Below are 21,020 nucleotides of genomic sequence, written 5' to 3'. Positions count from 1 at the left end.
TTTCCTAGTATGAGGGATGGCAGGTTTGCAGTTTTAGGCATAAGTAGATAGGAGAAGAAAAACCAGTGGTTCTCAACCTTCCTAATGCTACCACCCTTTAATACAGTTCCTCATGTTGTGGTGCCCTCAAAACATAACATTATTTTTATTGTTACTTTATAACTAATTTTGCTACTGTTGTGAATTATAAATATCTGTGTTTTCAGATGGTCTTGGGTAACCCCTGTGAAAGAGTAGTTTAATCCTCTAAAGGGGTCAATTCTCAACCTGACCCACAGGTTGAGAATCTCTGTTTTATGTATTCTTGAGGCAGAATTTCATCTTCACACAGTTGAAGGCCTGCCCATGTTATCAAGAATAATTTCTTGTGTTCAAAATCTTCTGACTATAGATATTAACATCTATAAAATATATCCTTAATAGCTCTTAGATTTGTGTTCAGTCAGTCGAATATCTTGGTAACATATAGCAAGGATAACCCCAAACTGATTATCACACTAGCTTAGTATAAGAGAAGAAACAAGGAAATAGGCTCTTTTAAAAGGTGTACTGAAAGTAGTAACAGAGAACCATGGAATCTGACATGGATGAGGAGGTAAGTCAACATGTGCATAACAGAAGTCATAGTATAGAGACAAGGCAGTCCTCTGCTACATATGTAGCAGGGACCATGTGTGGACCAGCCCATGTATGCTCTTTGGTTGATAGCTTAGTCTCTGGGAGCTCTGAGGGGGTCCAGTTAGTTGATACTGTTGTTTTTTCTATGGGGTTGCAATCTCCTTCAGCTCCTATAGTCCTTCCCCTAACTCTTCAGTAGGAGTCCCCAAGCTCAGTCTAGTGGTTGGCTGTAAGTATCTGCATCTATCTGAGCTAGGTGCTGGTAGAACCTCTCAGGACAACCATGTCTCTAAGCACAACATGGTATCAGCAATAGTGTTGGGGTTTGGTGCTTGTGAATGGGATGCTGTGCCCCAAGTTGGGGCAGTCTCTGAATGGCATTTCCTTCAGTCTCTGCTCTATTGTTGTCCATGCATTTCCTTTAGACAGGAACAATTCTGGGTCAACAATTTTGAGATGGGTGGGTGGCCCTATCCCTCAACTGGGGGCCAAGGCAACTCTTATAAAGGCAAAGTTTAATTGGGGCTGGCTTACAATTTCAGAGGTTCAGTCCATTATCATCAGCAACATGGAAGCTGGAAGTATGCAGGAAGCATGGTAGTATGCAGGCAGACATGGTGCTGGAGAAGGAGCTGAGTGTTCTGCATTGATTTGAAGGCAACCAGAGAGACTGGCATCTGCAGGCAGCTAGGAGGAAGTTCTCTTCTGCACTGGGTGGAGCCTGACCATAGGAGGAGGCATCCAAAGCCCACCACCACAATGACGAACTTCCTCCAACAAGTCCATACCTTCTAACAGTGCTACTTCCTATGGACCAAGCATATTCAAACCACAACTGGAAATTTTGCTCATCTCCTCTCTCCTGCCTAGCCCAGGCTGTAGGCATCTTTATTTACCATTCAGGGAGGATTTGGAGGGCAAGGTTTACACAACAAAAGCTGGTATACCTGAAGATCTCATCTTGAAGCATCCGAATCTTGGGATACAGAATCTAGCATTTGAATATTTAGCAGCACCAGACCAACCCATTACATATATATTTCATGAGCAATTTGCTTAGCATTATAGAGCATAAAGGAAGACAGGGAAGTTCCATAGATGTAGTATGTAAGTGTGCTTGTTACAAATTAGGAATTTTGAGCAAGGGATAAAGAAATGGGTAAAATAAAGTGATTATAGAGCCACCATTACAGCGTGAATTCAAGAAGTAAACTAGAACTGGCATAGCAGGCATGTAAGATGTGATAGATCAGTTCTCATGATGGGAGACAGTGGTATTAGTTCTAGTGCTATGGAACTCTCTAGCAGTGAATTTGTTGTTGTTGTTTGTGTTTTGTTTTCAGTTGTTTGTCCTAACCTTGTTAGAGGCTGAGATGTTTTAGAGCTAGGCTCTGGCTTCTAGAAAAACTGCTTTGCCTTATGTTTTCTTTACTCTTGGAGTCTGACCTAACACAAGGCCAAGGATAGTTCATTTCACCATGCCTGAGCTATGTTAGGCTTTTGATTGCAGTATTTAATCCTCCCTAACCTTGTTGATCTGTTGAGAGTTCATCTTAGGTGCCTTGTAGGAAATGGTAGATAACCTGGAAGATAGCGGTTCTGATACCAGACTTCTTTACTTTACTAGATCCTGGTCTTTTAAGAGTGAAGACACTCAGACGCCTTCAATTTTGTTTGTTTTTTTCCAAGTTTTCCTGGGAGATTTTGTGTGTGTGTGTGTGTATGTGTGTGTGTGTGTGTGTGTGTGTGTGTGTGCGCGCGTGCATGCCCGTGTGCCCAGTTTTTCTAATTTGTCCCAGTGAGTTATCTAGTTCACTACTGTGAGGAAAGTGAATTGTTAGTTTGATGTAGTAAAATTCCTCATTTGACATTTTTGTGTATATGGTTTAATTCTTCCTCGTGATGAGATATGGAGTACTAGTTGCTGTGCATTATCACCTAGTAGAAAAGAGAAAACATAATTTTTTTTTTAAAGGTGGCAGTGAAAACTAATTTTGCAGCTTGTGAGAAATAAAGCTAGGATGATTTCATGTCAGTGAGAGAAAGCAGTCACATACAAAAACACCTGGCATAATTGGTAGCAAGCTGTTATAAAGGCTATAGAATCCTACTCATTATAAAGGAGGCACTGAGAAATCACACTGAGTGAAATTTTTAAAATTTCCACAGAGAAACCCTTAAATGACCTCTGAGTTAGTGAATAGGAGAGTCAACATCAGGGCCGAGTTTATAACTCCCATGTCATTTCCATGTCCACAGCCTATCTGTTAGTATGATAAAGGATTGCAGAAAAAAATGTAATTCTGTAGTACCCATTGATGCAAGAGTGTCAACAATTTGATTTAGTGGGTATTACTATCTTAATATATGTATGTAACTAGTTTTAGGTCTTTGTGAGCTGGTTTATGTTCTTCATTAATCTGTTTCCATCCTTCTGAATTTCAGAATCATGAATTTATCATCACCCTTACTTATTGTATTTGAAGAGGAAATGTAGCATTTCTTAAGAAATGAGATACTGAAATGTTTGCTACAGCCAGATGCTTTAGGACTCCTGTGAAGGTGTTTCCATACATGTTAGTTCATACTAATATTGGGAAGTCAGCCTACAATCAGTTCTATTCCACCATCTTGTTCTGCCCCTTTGCCTGCAAAAGTCAATTCATAGCTGGTTGTCTCCAGCCAGGGTTCATACTGTTAGCCCACTAAAGTTGTCCTTACCTCTGATTTTTCTTTTCATAATGCTGGATACTTGAACACACTTGGCCAGTTGTCTGGGAGATGATACTTTGGATTTAACTGATTGTTTACATATGGTGGTTAACTTGTATCTTTAGAGACTGCTCCTAAAAGCAGAAACCTACTTTACAGACTGCTATGTATTTAGGGTTTTCAGCTTTGATAACTCTGTTACATTATATTCATATGTAAGATAAGGCTTCAGGTCATGCCCTAAAGTATGGCCATGTGTTATTAAGAAGGTATTTCAGGAGGTATTACACGAAGATCAGAACTGTCCTCATGCTGTTAGTAATTGATCAGTGCAGTGGCATTGTGCTTCCCTGTATCTTGTTTTCCCAGTAGAATTTACTTGCTATTTTTAGCATTCATTGATTAGCTTTGGTTGAACCCATTATTTCATTTGCTCCTACAGAGCAGTGTATTTTTCTAACAATCTTTTTTGAGTCTATTAGCCAGCTTTCCATTCTGTTCAAAGACTTTATGGAGCCTGGTGCAACAGTGCATACCTGTAATTTCAGCATTTGGAGTTTGGGATGCATAATGTGGTGGTTTGAATATGCTTGGCCCATGGAGTGGCACTATTTAAAGGTGTGACCTTGTTGAAATAGGTGTGGCCTTTTTGGAGGTAGTGTGTCACTGTGGGCATGGGCTTTAAGACCCTTTTCCTAGGTGCCTGGAAGCCAGTCTTCTCCTAGTGGTCTTCAGATGAAGTTGTAAAACTCTCAGCTCCTCCAGCATGCTTCCTGCCTGGATGATAATGGACTGAACCTCAGAACCTGTAAGCCAGCGCTAATTAAATGTTGTTGTTTCTAAGAGTTGTTGGTCATAGTGCCTCTTTACAACAATGAAAACCCTAAGACACATAGCAAGACCCTGTTCCCCAAAAAATATTTTTTTAAAGAATTATTTATTTTAAATATGTGAATATACTGTTGTCTTTAGACACACCAGAAGAGGGCATCAGATCCCATTACAGATGTGGTTGCTGGGAATTCAGAACCTCTGTAAGAGCAGTCAGTGCTCTTAACCACTGAACAGTCTCTTCCCCCAGACAAAAGAACTGGTTAGGGTTGAAGCTGGTTCAAACCCCAGCTTGTCTCATAATTGAGAATGGTAGGGGTGGAACTAGCTCCTGACCTCATGTGACCATGACCATGACAATCAGTCACATAGGACAACACCTGAAGCCCTTCCCCGTGCAAATAAAGCATTCTTAACATTTCAGACTGAGACAATAGGAGGAATCTATTCTGGATCCTATTCTACCTCCAAAGATGTTTAAAAGGTCCTTATCCACAAGGAATAAAATATACTTGGAAAAGGTAACTTATGTAGCCTGTGCTTAGAGTTGGTGAGTTATGTTTTCAGATACCTCCCCTCCTAGTTTCTGGTTGTTTTTTTGTTTTTTATTTTTTGTTTTTTTGGGTTGTTTGTTTGTTTGTTTGTTTTAATCATGAATGGCTGTTAGATTTTGTCTGGTGCCTTTTGCACAGCTTTTGCTGGGAATCACACGATTTTTCTATCTGTTGATATGTATTTCTCAGTAGATTTTAGGACCAGCTTTGTATACCTGGGATAAATCCTACCTGGTCCTAATGAATAATTCCTTTTTATATTTTGTTGAAATTCATCTAATGTTTGTTGAGGATTTTTGCATGTGTTCATGCAATGTATTGGTCCTTTAGAGTGAGTTAGGACTTGGGCCTTCTGCCTTTTTGAGATTATAAAGAGCTAGAGGGCTGGAGAGATGAATCACTGATTAATTAGGACATAAAACGCTTACAGAGAACCTAGGTTTGGTTCCTAGCACCCATATGTGAGTTCACAATCTCCTGTTAACTTAGGTTCCAGATCTAACACTAGCTTCTGATTTCCATGGCACTAGGTATGCATGAGGTACACATATATACTTGCAGGCACTCACATACGTGTAAAATAAAAAGAGAAAACATTCTTTTTCTTAAGTGCCTACCAAATTCACTAGTGAAATCACTGGGGCCTTGTACTTTCTGCTAAAGAAGGTACTAACTCCCAGTTCACTTTCTTTAATAGACATAGCTCTATTCAGGAGACTGATGCTTTTTTTTTTTAATCTCCCCCCCCTCCCCCCCCACCCCGTTTATATGCTTCTGTTTAGGTTATGTTTATAAAAAGAACTTTGGTAGGTTCTTCACAGAATTTATTCATTTTATCTCAGATTACCAGGTTGTAGATTCATAGTAATTCATAGCATTCCTTTGTCATTCTTTTAAAAAAAAGTGGGGGAGGGGGCCAGGTCTTGCTAGTAGTATATCAGGTTGCCTTGCAACCCACACCTTAGCCCACTCTGGGCTCAAGCTCATTATTTTCCTGCCTTAGTATCCTGAGTGCTGGGTTACGATGGATGCCATCACATTTGCCCCTTCATCAGACTTCCAGTGTCATCTGAGACAGTAATGATGACCCATCTCTCATTTTTATATTAGTAGCTTGTGTTCAGTGTTTTCCCTTCTTCCCTCTTGTCTTTGCTTCCTCCCCACCCCCACCCCCACGTTCCCACTTCCTCACTGATACTGGGAATCAAACCCAGGACTTCACACATGCTAGGCAGGCAGTCTGCATCTCCAGCATTGTTTTTAAATCTTGAGACAGAATCTTCCCTAAGTGAACCACCTGCCTTTGAACTCACTGTGTAGCTCTTCCAGGCCTTGACGTTGTGATCCTCCTGCCTCAGCCTCCTTAGTGGCTGTAGTTATAGGCCCCACAAGGCCCAGTTGTTGCTTCTTCCTCCCAGTCTACTTCTTTCTACTTTTTCCTTGGCCTAGAAGAGACATCTATTTTACTTATATTTTCAGATAAGCTTTTGGGTTTTGTTGGTTTTATGTATTTCCCTGTTTTTTGTTTCATCTATTTCTACCCTGGTTTTCTTGTGGTACTTGCTTTAGGTGGTATTATTAATTTCTATGTATAGTGTTCCATGTTTAGTCAAAGGGAATTTCTAAAGGTGGCTTCTCTGTCGACTTGGTCCAGAGATATAACTGTTCACTGAGTGCTTCCTTGCTTACTAGCAGAGTGCTTCACTTGTATTTACCTTGCCCTAACCTGAACTCTAACCTAACTCTCTTTCTTTAGGAAGTCGTTTTCAGACTTATTTTTACATGATTACCCATTGTTTTTCTTTAAACTTTGAACTGGTTTGCTTGTTGGGATTTGGGCAGTTTATGCAAGAGTGACTATTTCAAAAATAGTATTTTCCTGCTTGGTTTAGATAAGTTAGTGATTTGTGGTTGAGCAGTTACCTCATATGTTAAATGAAGAAACAGTTGAATGTTAGATGGCTGGACCTTTTTTAAAAGTTTAATAATTTCTTTTGTAATATTCTGGGTTAGCTTGTTTGGTGTTTCGGCATTTTTATAATTTGCCACTTTTAAAAGCAATTGAATTTTTAATTTAAAAAAGAACAAGTACACAGAACACTTCACAGATAATTGTTTATATATCCTTTCTAACAGTTTTTTGTGCCAATACTCTGGTTTTTTGCCACCTTAATTTTATAGAAGGGGAAATTAAGGCAGGATGAGATCAGTTACAAGACTATAATTTGATGCATTGTGAGGTATATCTGGACATTTGGCTACTTTATTGAGTTCTTTTTCCTGCTTCCCTATACCACCCCTATCCCTTCCAACCCCCTAACACCAGGTTGAGAAGGAAGGTTAAAGGGGAAAGGAGGTGTCAATATCATTAGACTACTTCCTGCTGATTAGGGATGTCCTTGGGAAAAGTCCTTTGTCATCAGGATATCTGCAATCAGCAACCCACTGGGCAGGGGCAGGGGCAGGGGCAGCAGGATGAGCAGCAGCCTCTAGGCTGCTCTTTGGACTCTGGCATCTTTATACTCTCTTAAGAGTCCCCAGAATTCCAAATGTAACCTATCTTCATCTGAGAAAATCACACCCCTGCCAGAGCATGAGACAAATCATAGTTAGCTGCTGTGGACAGTCTGAAGCAGCTCTGTCATATTCTACATCTGGAATTAAAACAAAAACATATTCATATAACATTTCTGTATTTTTAAAGAAACCAAAATTCTCACTACAGTGAGGCCTGTGACTCTGCATCATGTTCTTCCTTTTCCTCCTGTTGATTACAGTATAATAGATATTACTTCTGTTACCATAGTGCCCTAGTTTGATATTGCAAGAGCCATTTAGGCAAAAATTTTGAGGTCCTTAATTGGAAGTATCTAGAGCCTCTTGTGTATTCCTTTGAAATAATGTTCTTTGCTGCAGTTCTTTGGCCAAAAAATAGACATTTTTATGAATAAATGCCATTTCTTAAAAGATTGAGGCTTTAAAAAAATACAGAGAAAAACATGTTTTATATGGTGTTAAATTTTGGGTCAGAATTTAAAATTCTGATTTTCTGATATGTTGATTTGGCACTCCTACATCCTCTTTCCTGGCTTATCTCTGCCCTATCCTCTGCCTTCCGAAGATTACTAGGACCAGATGGTCACTCGATCTTGACACACTGCTTTTGAAAAGATTTTGCTGTTTGTTTTGTTGTTGTTTTAAGACCTTGTCCTAGTTAGTCTGGAATTCACATTGTAGACCAGACTGGCCTTAAATTAAGACACCCACCTGCCTCTGCCTCTTGAATGTTGGAATTAAAGGTATGCACCATTATGTCTGGCAACAGCAAGGGTTTTGAAAACTGCTGCATTATATGAAACCAGCTGTGATGGCTATTCTTGGTTGTCAGCTTGACTACATCTGGAATGAACTATAATCCAGAACCTGTGATCCAGATCTTGAGGCATAGTGGCCATGAAAGTTTAGGCCTAGGTAAGGTAGTACACATCTTTAATCCAAGAAGACTGAGACAAACAGATCTCTGAGTTCAAGGCCAGCCTAGTACAGAGCATGTTCCAAATCCAGGTGTGGTGGTACACACCTTTATTCTGGGTTATACTTCCTGCTGGGAGCCTACAAAAGATTCACTCTTCTTCATCTACTTGCACTTACTTGTCAGCACATCTGTTGGAACCTACTTCTTCAGGATTCCAGCTTATATAGAAGACCAGGTGAAACAACTAACCTCGTGGGACTGAGCAACTACCAGATTCTTGGATGTCCCATTTACAGCTGCCCATTGTTGGGTTAGTCATTAAAATAAATTTCCTTAATATATAGAGACATTCCATAAGTTCTATGATTCTACAGAATTCTTGACTAATACACCAACAAAATCTTTGGACAGCTCATAGAATGGATACACGTTTTCTGAAATTTTAATGAAAGTTTGAATGTTGTCATTTGTCAGTGAATACTGCTTTGTGCTTTGAAGTGATAGACTATTTATTTATTATCAAGAAAATATCTTCTATGTGCCCTATTTCAAGCCACTAGTTTGTAACTCTAGCACTTGAGAGGCAGAAGTAGAAGGATCCTGAGTTCTGTAGAGCTTGAGGTGCATAATAAAGCTTGAGACTGTCTCACTAACACAAACATACCCCACACAGACCTAAATAAATAATAGTTTTTGTGTCGGTAGCTCTTATAAAAATAACGTTTTGTGAAAAAGTGGCTCACAAATGCTTTTTTGGGATGGCTTGTACTTTAGCAGATCGTAGAAAGAAGTGCTTATATACATTTCTGTATCACAGTACAGATGATCTGTAATTATTATATTACAACAGAATTTAACAAATTAATTGCAATGTGGAATCTAAAATCATGTAGTATTTTTATAGTCTATATTAAAATCCTGTGATCTGTGCTTATTTGCTTGCTTGTTTTTGTTTTTGACAGGTTTTTTATGTATAGCCCTGGCTGTCTTGGAACTCACTCTGTAGACCTGGCTGACCTCATTCACAGAGACCACCAGCCTGCCTCTGCCTCCTGAGTGCTGGGATTAACCGCAAGTGCCACCACCACCCAGCAATCTGTGCTGTATTTTAAGTGAGTCTTTTGCATGTTTGAGTTTAAAACATCAAGTATTGATCATTTGGAAAATACCGCTTCAATTGGGTCTACTTAAATGTTGCCATAGTTATAGTAGTCGTAGTGTGGTCTGAGGACTGGAAGATCATAGGAAACTGTCAGAACAGGATGAATAGAGCAAAACACTTCTGATTTGGTTTTCACTATAATCAAACTACATTTGTTTGTCAGAACTATGATTTAATACCCAGTTTTCTTTGTTCTCTACTTAATGTGCTGCATTCCCTGTGTTCACCCAGGTACTAGCCCTATAGTTATTTTCTCCAGCTGCTGTGGTTATCTACTGGGGCCTTTTCATATAATCAAGATGTTCTCTGACATGTACAAGACTGAGGGGATAGTGAACAGGCTATGCCTGGGAGTGGAGAGCTAGATGATCATTAAGACAGAGGTTAACATAAATGACTTGCTCATTGGTGGAAATGCCTCCCCTGTTGAGCCAGAAGACTAAACTCTGGGAAGCACAGTAATCATTGGATATCACAGAATATTTTCATGAACTATCAACTGTAGAAACTTCATTAACAGAAACCTATATGACAAGTATATATAGTATTTAAATCAGAAGAATCAAAGACAACTACAGTCACATCAGAGATGGGCTTGAAGAATAGAGACTACGGTCAGAGAGTTTATGGCAGGGTTATAGGAGGAAAAAAGCACACCCTTCTAATTGAAAAGTAAAACCAAACATATTTGATCCTTTTTGGTAAAAAACATGGATCTAGAATGTTATAAAAACATAATGCGGCAATAGTTGGGGGTACCTGATGGGCCCATGCCAAGGTGCCCACCTGAGAAATCACATCATGTGACAGACTTGGTATAAGGGAGATTTATTAGGGAGGGGAGTGAGGGCCTGGAGAAGGAGCAGAGGCTAACAGAGAGAAGCATAGCCATGGAGCAGAGAAAGAGGGGCAGAGGAAGACAGAAAGGGAGAGAGGCAGGCCGGCCGGGAACACGTGGGAGAAAAAGAGGGCTAGGGACAGAGAGAAGAAAAGGAGGGGGGCAGCTGGGGTGGCAAGCAGTGCTTTTATATGCCAAACCTGGTGCACTACCTGCACTTATAAGCAGGTGATGACATAAGCTGTTGCTAGGTCCCTGGGAGGAGTCTAGAGGAATCATCTGTAAGCCAACATAGAGGCCATGGTTTCTCTGCTGTACTATGATGACCTCATACAGTTTTCTTTAAGGCTAGTTTTGAAGTGGACAGATGCTAACACATTTAGCAGTTACTTTGTGTCATTTTATCTATCATCCACAGGATAACAGAATGTAGGTAGCAATGATGTGATTTTTGAGTTCTGTGTTTATTTTGACTGATTTGTTTGAAGTAGTTATTGGTTAAATATGGAAAAAGAATATATGACTTTTAGGTTATCTAAAAACACATTTCATTTTTTTAAAAAAAGATTTGTTTATATATTTGTGGGCCTGTTTATTTGTATATGTGCCATATATGGGCAGGTGCTCTCAGAGTTCAGAAGAGGGCCCTTGGAACTGGAGTTACAGGTGGTTGGTGTGCTGTGTGCTTGGAACCAAACCTAGATCCTCTGAAGGCTGCAAGCAAGGCCTCTTAACTAAGACACTGAGCCATCTCTTTAGTCCCAAATTGAAATTTTTAAAAAGTTAATCTCTGACTCTCTTAGTTTTAGTTGGGAAGGAAATCTGTGCTAATTCTTTGGTCTTTCTTCCTAAATAAATTCTTAATCATGTTTGCCTTAAGCATTTATTTGCCTTTTGCCTCATACTTAGAAGTTTTGTCCTTTGCACATGTAAATTAGTTTTCAGCCAATGCCTCAGGCAGGTTACTACTACAGTGCTTTTTTTGGTGTTCTTTCTCTAGCCTTTACCCCAGCCTACAGATTCCAGTTACCTTTATCTTCCTCTGTCTCTTTAGCTCAATGAAGCTTCCATGTTGTGTTTAGTGTGGCCTTTTCTTACAGTGTTCTAGAAAGAGTGCCTGCCTTCCTAATGTTCTGCAGTGTTTATTTTCATTCAGTTTATATAGTTTAAAACAAAACACCTTGTGTTTTATAAAGAGATTCATATTTTGTCTTTTGGAGTCCTGAGATTAAAGGTGTGTGCCACTGTGCCCGGCCTTTGACTTAAATTTTTTAACTGACTAATTGAAAGGTGTTGGCGCAAGAGCTATCTGAGGTATGACTGACAAAGGAAAATTTAATATTAATTGGAATTTTTATACTTTCTTAAAACGAAAACCATATTAGTAACTAATAATGTCACCAACGGTTCCAGGTTTTTGGCCTTTTTTTTCAAGGAGTTGAAAGAAAGCTCACATATAACTGCAAAAATACATGAAACTTTATTTAAAACAAAGCAATAGAAAATACCAGAATACACAGCAAGGAAACCAGCAGGCCACTTAAGTAAAGATTACTCAGGGACCCAGATTATTTTTCAGGGCTTCCTCTTAGAGGGTTCAAAAGGAGGAGGAATTTAGTTACCTGGGATATAATTTGTTCTGTTTTGACATATAGATTAGCTGGCATAATCATATTTTCCATTGCTTTTGTCTCCTCCCATAGTGTGACTGATTTTACTCATATGCACATCCAACTATGTAGAAAGCCAATGATGACTACTAGGGGATTCTTCCTCAAAGTTTGCTAAAAGACACAGTTTTGCCTTATTGCATGCTCACCCCAAAGTAGTTCAGGCCAAATAATTCTAGGTTACTAAGCTGTTCCCTAATTTTGCCTATTTTAGTTATATAAATAACTAATAAATGAACTTACAAGATGGCTGACTGGGTAAGTTCATTTTCCCTTAAGCTGATGGCCTGAGTTCAGTACTCAGGACCCACATGGTAGAAAGAGAGAATGGACTCTTACAAGCTATATGGTCCAAATTGGGTACTGTGGGAACCATACACATAAAGAAGCAAATAAATAATGTAAAATGTAAATGTAATATATATACACCAGTTTTTCAAGTTAACTATTCAAAGGATGTCACTAACCAGAGTATAGCATTTATCCTTGGTAATGAAAGCATTGTATTGTGAAATATTTGTACAAGTATAATTTTATAACTAGCCATGACTATTATGAAAAATATTTGTAAGCACTAATAACTTAGTTGTCTCATTTATATTGAATGCCTACATATTTTATATATTATATTTTTAAGGTGTGTGTGTGTGTGTGTGTCGGTAGGGGGGTGTCTTTGCATGTGTGACTATAGGTACCATTGGAGTCCAGGAGTGAGCATTAGATCCCTCGTGTACATTACACACACATAATTAAAAATAAAATAAATATTTAAAAAATAGTTTAGTCAGATATGTAGATAAATTTTAATACAATATAAAAGCTATTGAATATCCTGAGAAATAATAGCTAATTCATCAAAAAGACATGATTTTATGACGTTATATAATGGCTTACATTTGAACAGTTGAAGATAGTACATTTCACATAAGACTAGAGGTACAAAGTCAGAAAGGTTTGGTATGTTCAAGAAATAAAAAGTAGTTAATTGTTGTAGAGGTAATATTTTTGAACAGTGGAAAGAGCTAATATTTCTTGCAGTCAGTACCTTCTGATAGATATAAATGAAGCGAAAAATAGGTAGAGAACATTAGAAAAATCATTGAAGTGGCTTAGAGGAGAAATGGGTTTGAAGTAGGGTAGTATCTGGAAACAGAAAAGGCAACTTACCAAGATAATTAGAATAAAGTAACCAGTATTTGACAACCAGTTAGATTAATTCATTCAAAATATCTTGAGCATCTGCTTTGTAATTCCGGGGAACAACTATGAACAAAAATATGCTCTGCCTTCACAGAGGCTTTAGTCCTGGGACTTTCAGACATGTAGACTTTAGGGGTAGTACATATGCTAGCTCGGAGGAAAGAAAGCCTGCGAGTGTGTGTGCCACTGCTTAATCTTAGAAAGCTGAGGGAGTGGGAAGAAGTGTGTTTAAAACAAAGCAAGAATGACCTGTATTGATTTGGAGATGAGAGAGATTATGATCTACTTAGAGCCATATATTGTGGCTGGATCTTGATGAGGGAGGAGAGACTTATAAGAGAGGAGCTGTTCATCCAGAGCCCTGGAATTCCTATGAAGGCTTAGATAAAAGGAGCTATGGTTTGACTTAAAGCAAGAGAGATTCTGGTTCAAGTTGCATGTTAGATGAATTAGTTTAGTTAAGGTTTCAGTTATAAGTAAAACCTTAAGCAAAGGTCAGAGAAAGTGACTCAGAGACGCTTAACATATGTAAAGGCAGGGTGTAACCTGTCAGAGGTTCAGAATCAGATATGATCTTTAATTAAACAATTGCTACATAGCTTGCTGTCTTTCCTTTTCTCTTTGTGTGCTTCTCTGTGTGCACTGGCTACTCTGCTTCTCTACCTTCAAAGATAACCAAACCATCATCAGTTTTTTGACATTATTGGATCCCCTGGAGAGATTCTTAGTGACTTCTTAAATCAGTTATCTACTATAAGTCTACTCAGCTGTGGCCAGAAGGGGAGGGTACCCTGTAGCATTAAAAATTACTGCTACAAAGCCATGCCCTCTCATAGTTAAGGCATGTAGTAAGTTTTATGGTGGGCAGACTTTTCAGTAAAAACTTCAGACAGTCATTTAAGATGCAAATTGAAGAATGGGGAGCAGAGAGAAGAGTCAGGGGCCCTCTTTGGGAGAATACAGTGATCCAGGCAGTAGGAAATGTTGCCTGGAGTTAGACTGTTGAATAATTGGAGAGTGGATTTGTGGTAAATAAAGTTTGAATCTCCAGAACAAGTTGGGTGTGGAGGTGTGAAGAGTCAAGGATAACCTGTTATGTTTCTGGCTTGCTTAACTACAGAGATGGTGATAGCGGTTTCTCGGCTGGAAGAACATGATAGAAGCAGATTTGGTGGGAGTTGAAGGAAATGGTTATTTTTTGCATGCAATTTGAGGTAGCTTTGAGACAGCTAAGTAAGTAAAAACCCTTGAATGTATGTGACTGCAGTAGAAGAAATGCTCAATAGTAAACAGATACTTGAAACTCCTGAGTTTTAGGTAATAACTGAAGTTCTATGAGTAGGTGAAATTCCCCTGGGAATATATGGCAAGAAATGAGGACCAAGACAGCCCTAAAGGAAATCCTGTTTGAAGGCTGGTGAAAAACAAGGGCTACAAAGGAGACTGACTGGACAGGAACAGAAACAAACGAGAAAAATCAGTAGTATACAGTGTTCTTTGGAACCCAAGCAAAAGTATGTTAGGCAGGAGACTGACTGGCCTTTATTTGGGAGGGGAGGGAAGGGTCTGGAAACAAAATTGAGAAATATAAGCTGTAATGGTAGTGTACAGATCCTCTATCAGATCCTCTTAAGTACATTTAAAAAGAGGGTGGAGTAAGGTGTTTGTGAGCTTTCAGGAATTTTATGAAAAAACTCAGGAAAGATTCAAAAATATACCCACTACTAGACCACTGAATATTAAGGTTCTTGAGTGATTCTCCAAAGGTTTCAGGAGAGCAAAGGAGATTGCACAAAGCTTGTTACCACCAATAATACATTACTGTATGCTACTGTTTTATCTATCAAATATGCTATTTACAACATTTTTTAAAAACTTAGTAGCTAAATTGGAGTATATAAATGATTTAATTTCCTCAGGGTTATTATTACTGAGGACTCTAATACACTCAGGGCCTTTTGAGTTCTCTTAGGACCATTTGTTCTTGTTCTTGTGAACCCAGAGTGCTGTTTGAGGTTGCATTGTTTGTCGTTATATTAATTTACTTGGTATTTGTATTCAGAGGCCTTTATTTTATTCCCTCCCTAAAGCACTCACTTTGTTAGAACTTAAAAGATTATCGAGGCTCTGATTGGTATGTGTAAGAAGGGTGTGTTTCCCCTGCTGTGCTTTAACTAGAAAACAAAAATCTGTGGATACTGATCACCAAAATTCTAAACATCCAGGTATTCAGTCATTCATCTCTGACACTGACTATTGAGGTTGAGGGCCTACTCTTGCAAGATTGTTCCCACTGCAGATGCCATTTGCAAAGTACAGTTGTAGCTCTTTGCCCTACTTGTTTGTCAACTTGATGCAACTAGGATCATTTTGGAAGAGGGAACATCAATAGAATGCTGTTAGATTGGCGCAAAGGCAAGTCTGTCTGTCCTCCCTTCTCCCCCTTTTTTTTTCTTAATTTACTAATTCCAGTGTGTGCTGTTCATATGTTCATGGGTGTCAGGCTATTCACTGGAACATGAGTAACCTACAAGTGGCCACCTGTCTTTCCCAAAGTGTAATGATTCTTTTCCTCCAGTAGTTGTCAACTGCAGATAGCTACTCAGTGAGGGATAGGGGCCTTGTGAATTTCCTCATCCATGCTGTAATTTTGACTGGCTTGATCTCGTGCAGGACTTAGTAGCTAGTCTCAGCTGCTGTCGTGCAATAGCTATGTCATGTCCAGAAGACATTTCACGACACTCTTCCTCATCCATCCTCTGCCTCTTACATTCTTTCTTCCTCCTCTTCTATGTTTTCTGAACCTACAGTGGGGTGAAGAATTCTAATAAAGCTGTGCCATTTAAGAATGAGTCCCTATATTGACTGCTGCCCATTACAAAAAGATGTTTCTCTGACCAAGGTTGAAACAACCCCCTGGCTCAGCATTTTATATGTAACTCCCTGTGCCTATGGGTAGCAAGGGCCTCTGGATCAGCTAGGGCCACTTCTACTGCTGTGAGTTGTGGAAGTGCCTGTATGCCTAACTCTGGGTGAGATCCACTCTGACACATTTCTTTCTTTCCTCAGTTTTCTTTTTAGTCCCTTCTGGGAGCAGACAAACATTTAATTACAGAAATTTATTTGTCATGGAATCATTCTCTTCACACATAGTACTTTTAAAAATTCTAAATATAATTACACCACTGGCAAGATAAACTGGTGGTAATTATATGTGGAATTAACTAAAACAAAAAAATTCTATAAAATACATCGGAGACATATATCATTTGCTATTCTTAATTTGTGGTTTTAAGAAGTATCTCTAGTGGTGGTTGAATGTGATCAACATTTTATTATAAGCCCTGAGAATCTTAGTAAAATACTTGGCAAATGTTACTATTAGAAAATGTCAGGCATTTGAGCCTGTCCCCAGCAATCATTTATATGATTCATTTTTGGATATATGAAGATTCAACCCAAATTAATGCAAAGGTGCTTTTAAAACTAGGAATTCTCGGGGTTAATGTCATCATTTTTTTGATCCCAAACAGGGTCCTTGGATTTTAGAACCGGTAGTAACAAACAAAGCCTTGTGTCTAGTTGAGACATAAAGGAGACTTTCATTATTAGCTAAACATAGGAGTAAGAGGGAGAGACTTGAAGGTCAACTTCAGTCTCTTTTTGTGGTCAGAAGGTTATATATACAGTATAGAAATAAATGAGAGGTTTCCAGTACCAGGCATGATTTTCTTCTTGTTGAGTGAGTTGTTGAGTCACTAATTAGAGAACTATTGGTTATAGCCAAGGTAAAATGCAGAACTGTAGAGCATAGTCCCAGCTGTTCCTAATCTACAGCACAGCTCCTGCACCTAAAGGCTCAGCAATCATTCATTGCGAAAGAGGGACTGTAAAGATTGTAAGAGAGCAGGAAGCTTGCTGTGAGATTTCACTGCCTAGAGATGTCAGAGAAGCTACATCCTTGAAATTTCAACAATGTGACTGCCTAAAGAAGGATGACACCAGTAGATATACCAGTGTGGAAGAGGGAAAGCCTCAACTCTAGACAAAGAACAACAACAGGCCACTAAGGAGCAGACGTCTTCCCCAGGGAAGAGCACAAGTAACACTTTACAGATAGAGCAGGTTATATTTATATATTTAGGAGTGTGCCTGTGCATGTACATACATATATTCATGCATATAATTTAAGAAAAAGACACCATGAATTTGAATGAGAACAAGTTGGGGTACATGAGAGAGTTTGGGGTGAGGAGGAGTCAAATAATTATAATACCAAAAACATAAATGTGAAAAGTAAGAGGGCAGGGGCAACCTAATCAATTCATACCTTTCTTGGAATTGGGCAGAGATCCAAGAATTTGGGTATCTTTTTATGATAATTTGGATTATCAGCTTGATGGGATTTAGAATCACTATGGAAACAAACCTCCGAATATGCCTGTAAGGGATTTTTTTTTAGATTTTTAGATTGAGTGAGATGAGAAGACCCACCCAAAATGTAGGAGTCACGTAGTAACATTGGCCAGGGTCCTTGACTGTGTAAAAAGGAAAAAGCTAGCTGAGACTGATCATTCATCACTCCCTGTCAAAATGGATTCAAACTATAAGACAAAATAAGCACTCCTTTCCTTTAAAAAGTTTGTTCAGATATTTTGTCCCAACAGTATATAAAGTACCTAAAACACTCCTCTCTTGGTTCTTTCTGGCAGTTGTCACAGTATAAGTTATTCTCTGTCCTGGTGCTAGTAGATACTGGATTTAAAATGAAGATTGTAATGAACTTAGAGGTTGTCTGGACATCTTAGGTCCATCCAGTTTGGCTACCCCACCTGAAGAGTATCTTCTGGCCCACATGGAACATTCTTTACCCAAAGATATAGAAGATAAGGGCAAGGTGGGAATTTATGAGGTTATATAGGCAGTATAAAAGTGGAGCAGGGTTAGACTGAGAGTCAGAGGGTGGTCACTAACAGCATTTGAGTAGCATCCCTAAGCCTTGGGTGACCCCTAGCACTATAAAAGGAAAATAAAAACCATAGATAAAGCCAGGGAATTCCCTCCTATGCCAAAATTTATACCAGTGGTATAGAAATTTATGGGTATAAAGTATATATACATATATATTCAAAATATTTTTGAGTACTTTGGAAAATGGCATCTTACAAATTAAGTCACCTGTTTTTACTCAGTTGGATGTCATTGACAAAATTGGCATTCTTTTAAACAACTAATGTTGAGCAGCCTAGAGCCACCTTCCTAATAGTTTAAGACATTCATTTGTATTTTGAACGCAGAATAATTTTATAAGCTTAAATTTCAACTAACTGAAGTGTGGTGGTAGTATACCTATATTGTGTTCTATTGTTTAAAGTACACGTTTTACTGGTATTGTTTAAATATTAGGCTCTCTACTAAAGGCAGCCACTTTCTTCTAATTAAGTTCCTCTCCTGATTTTTGAAGGGAAGCTCCCCCCCTTTAGTGCCCTATCAGCTGTCTCTGTATGATGTACTGTCACTCCTAATACTCTTCCACCTCAGGGCCTAACTATATACCTATCCCTGTTTTAAAAACAAACACAAAAATCAGTCAAAAAAAAAACCCCTCATTCTGAAGGGGAACCTATCTCAACTTCTTTCTTTGTTAACCCACCTCTCTTTAACAGGAATCTCTTACTTATCTTAACTTAAACTTCCTCTTGCCTGTTAGAATAGGGAAACAGAGGGAAGAGAAGAAAGGAAGATGATACTGATATATTGATACTAGAAATTGAGTCCATGCAAGGCATAGAGATAGTAAAAATGTCCTCTTCAGAAATGTTGAGGGCTTAAATTAGCTGCCAAAAGCCAAGCCACCAGTAAATCCCAGAATATTAATACAGCACCCAGCCTAGGTATCTAGAACCATGTATCTCTTGGCTTTTAGAGTCTTGAGCCGACATAATACTTCAGTTGTCTAAGCCTGAAGCTGTGGACTCCTAAGTCTGTCAGCTTAGCCATAAGTTCTTCACACTCAAGCACACAGGTCTGGGGGCTGCTCATCAGCCACTCTGTTTCTGAGGAGAGCCAAAGGGGCCAGAACTGATTGTGAGCTTTTATGAGCTGTACAGTAGCTGCTTCTCTAGTTTTCCTCTTCCACTTCTTGTTCTTTCTTCTGCAGGCTAATACCAGTGTTTTGCTTCCCACCTTTCAGGCCTTTCATCTGACCTCACCATAGATTGTGACCAGGCTGCCCATAATATTTATTGAGTTAATTATTTGCATTAGAAATTGTCATTTGGCCGGGCGGTGGTGGCGCACGCCTTTAATCCCACCACTTGGGAGTCAGAGGCAGGTGGATTTCTGAGTGGGAAGCCAGCCTGGTCTACAGAGTGAGTTCCAGGACAGCCAGGGCTACACAGAGAAACCCTGTCTCGAAAAACCAAAAAAACAAAAAAACAAAAAAAAAAAAAAGAAAAAAAAAAAAGAAAAGAAAAAAAAGAAAGAAATTGTCATTTGGTGGGCTGGAGAGGTGGCTCAGCAGTTAAGAGCATTGGCTATTATTCTATAGGACCCAGATTCAATTCCCAGCACCCACATGGCAGCTCACAACTGTTTGTAATTGCAGCTTTAGAAGATCTAACACCCTCACACAGACACAAATGCAGGAAAAACACCAATTCACATAAAATAAAAATAAGTAAATAAATTAAAAAAAAATTGTCAGTTGGGTGTCAGTTTATTGTTACTGTCATTGCCTTAACACACCCCCAGCCTCTCCCCAGCAACACTCACACTCCAGAAATTCTCTGGATTCCACTGGATTGGTGATTTACTGGGTTAATGAATGGTAGTTTAGAGTTGTCTTGCATGCATTTTGTTTATCTTGTTTGTTTTAAATGGAGTCTCATGTTACCTAAGTTACTTTTAAATTCCTGGGCTTAACTAGTCCTCACTATATCAGCTTCCAGAGTGCCAACATTATAGGTCCAACCTACACACCCAATGCTTGGATTCTGAAATAGAATACTTGCATAATAAAGGAGAGATTTGTTCAATACTTAAATGAGGAGTTGGAGAGCCTTGACTTTTAATCTGACAGGTGAAAAAGAATTTTGGTCAAAACCGAGATGGATTGTTTGATGCCCTAAACACATTAGAAGAGTATTTGTGTACTAATATATGAAGCTGCCACCTCCTCCTTGATCAGTGTGTGAAGCCCCATCTCCCTTCTTGACCTTACATAGGTTTCCTGTCCTGCTTCTCTCCTTTCCACCATTGTAGTGTATCAGGATATCACGATTGGGTGTTAGAGATTTGTTATATTAAAAGAACCTCGTCTGTTAACAGGTGTATTATGTGCTTATAGTTTACTGCCTGCCTTTCCATTTTTAAAATAATAATATAATAATAAAAATAATTTCTAGAACATGTTTAATTTGCTTGCTTTTGTTCTTTTGTGCCTATGCGTGGGGTGGGAGTGCATGTGTATGTGGAGGTCAGAGGTCAGAAATCAACCCCAGATGTTCCTCAAGAGCCAGCCATTCTGTATTTTTAGACTGTGTTTTGAGTTGCTGGGATGTGGGGCTTGCTAATAAGACTAAGTTTGATGGTCAGTGATGGCCAAGGATCCTCCTGTGCCCACCTCCCACACACTGGAACTGCAGATGGTGCTCCACTTAACCTAGCTTTTTATATGGGTCCTGGATCTTGAACCCTCATACTTATGTTACAAGGTCTTCACTGACTAGCTTATCTCCCGAGCCTCTCTTGTTGCTTTTAATAAGGTAATTAATGCACTTACACCAGTGATGTAAAGATTAGTGAAACAGTTCATCATAATAAAAATGTTTTTAAAGAACCAATATTTACTTACATATAACATGTACTGACCAAAGCTCTGTGGTGGTTTTGTTTCTTGTGATGCACTCTTCTTAATGGGGATGACCATTAAGAAGTAACTGCTAAGTCTGTGTTACTA

General features: G+C 38.9%; 1 protein-coding gene across 4 annotated transcripts in view; it reads left to right on the top strand.

Moving 5' to 3' along the window:
• Mapk8 (mitogen-activated protein kinase 8) overlaps window positions 1–21,020 on the top strand; it is a 55,043-nt gene that overhangs the window by 6,407 nt on the left and 27,616 nt on the right. The window contains exon 2 of one of the 4 annotated variants that reach the window (XM_076931455.1): window positions 9,153–9,302. The exons of the other annotated variants lie outside the window; for them this stretch is intronic. The gene's annotated coding sequence lies outside the window, so the exon portion shown is untranslated. The remainder of the gene's footprint in view (window positions 1–9,152; window positions 9,303–21,020) is intronic. 4 annotated transcript variants of the gene reach the window in all.

The sequence above is a fragment of the Arvicanthis niloticus genome, chromosome 3, assembly GCF_011762505.2.
Source record: "Arvicanthis niloticus isolate mArvNil1 chromosome 3, mArvNil1.pat.X, whole genome shotgun sequence".
Taxonomy (NCBI): Eukaryota; Metazoa; Chordata; class Mammalia; order Rodentia; family Muridae; genus Arvicanthis; species Arvicanthis niloticus.
Note: the sequence above shows the minus strand (reverse complement) of the source record. Positions and strands in the feature narration are given on the sequence as shown.